Below are 1,285 nucleotides of genomic sequence, written 5' to 3'. Positions count from 1 at the left end.
TTTTTATATTCTCTCTTGTTGTACATACATAAAGTCATCAATAAAACCTTTAGCCAATATTTCTCCTTGAATTTTCTCTCGTATTCTTTATGTTCATCCTGATCGAATGTGCATTGTTGAGCAATCCTAACACCGCTCACTAATCAAATCAAATTAAAACTTTCTAAAATGATAGGATAACAAACTAAATCAAATCACAACTTCCTAAACAATAGGATCACAAACTAAATCTTTTAACATATTCATTATCAAGATGTTTGTAGCGAGCTATCCATATTGCATCACAGGGTAGCCTCCTAATCTCAATTTGGATCTTTAATTGGCTACAAATATTCTCAATTATTCAAATTGTTCTCGATCGTCCAATATCAAGACTACATTATAAGCATCTTTAAATTTCTCACCAAAGCTTAAAGGTGGCATGCTCAAGATGTTCATATTTTTTTTCACATCTTTACGGGATTAAGTGATGGAGTTATTAGATGATAAGCAAGCTCTCAAGGTAAAAGATCTCTCTCCATTACCACTAACAACAATCTTTGGCACATGCCCCTCATTAGAACCTGTCGACCTATTTCCCTTCCAACTGCTACTTGACCGTAAACAAGACCTTCACCAAGCCGACATAAGACTACTGGCCAAAGTGATGAGATATCTTTATTCGGGTTAGATTAGCCCATGCGCATAAACCTCTCAAATGATTCAAGGGTTACATCAATTTTGTTAGGCGTTCTTAAATATCAAAATCTCATTTTCTTTGCGGAATCAACCAAATCCAACTTCAAAATCTTGGATGTTAATTTAACACATCCTTATTAAATTCACCATTCTCATCGGTCAGGATATTCACGTGTTCCAATCAAATTAAATGGGAAAAATTACTAATCCTTGAGTAAATCTTTTATGCATGAACCAAGAAGTGATCAGCCAGGATATTCACATGTTCCAATCAAGTTCAATGGGACAAATTACCAATTATGGAGTATATCATTTATGCATGAACCAAGAAAACCACATTGGGAGGCAACTCTTCAAGTTCTGAGATACATCAAAGACGGTCTATTTCTGGGTTTTGCATCTTGTTGAAAAATCCTATTATTTCTTGGAAGTCTAAAGAGCAAACCAATGTCTCCAGATCATTAGCAGAAGCCGATTATTGAGCTATGATAAATACTTGTTTAGAGTTAGCTTGACTGAGATACATTCTTCAAGACTTTAAAGCTTCACTATCCGAACCAGAATTGTTGTATTACGATAATCAAGCAGCATTTCATATATCAGCAAA

The sequence above is a fragment of the Cucurbita pepo genome, chromosome LG06, assembly GCF_002806865.2.
Source record: "Cucurbita pepo subsp. pepo cultivar mu-cu-16 chromosome LG06, ASM280686v2, whole genome shotgun sequence".
In the NCBI taxonomy this organism is placed as follows: Eukaryota; Viridiplantae; Streptophyta; class Magnoliopsida; order Cucurbitales; family Cucurbitaceae; genus Cucurbita; species Cucurbita pepo.
This window is presented reverse-complemented; position numbering follows the sequence as displayed.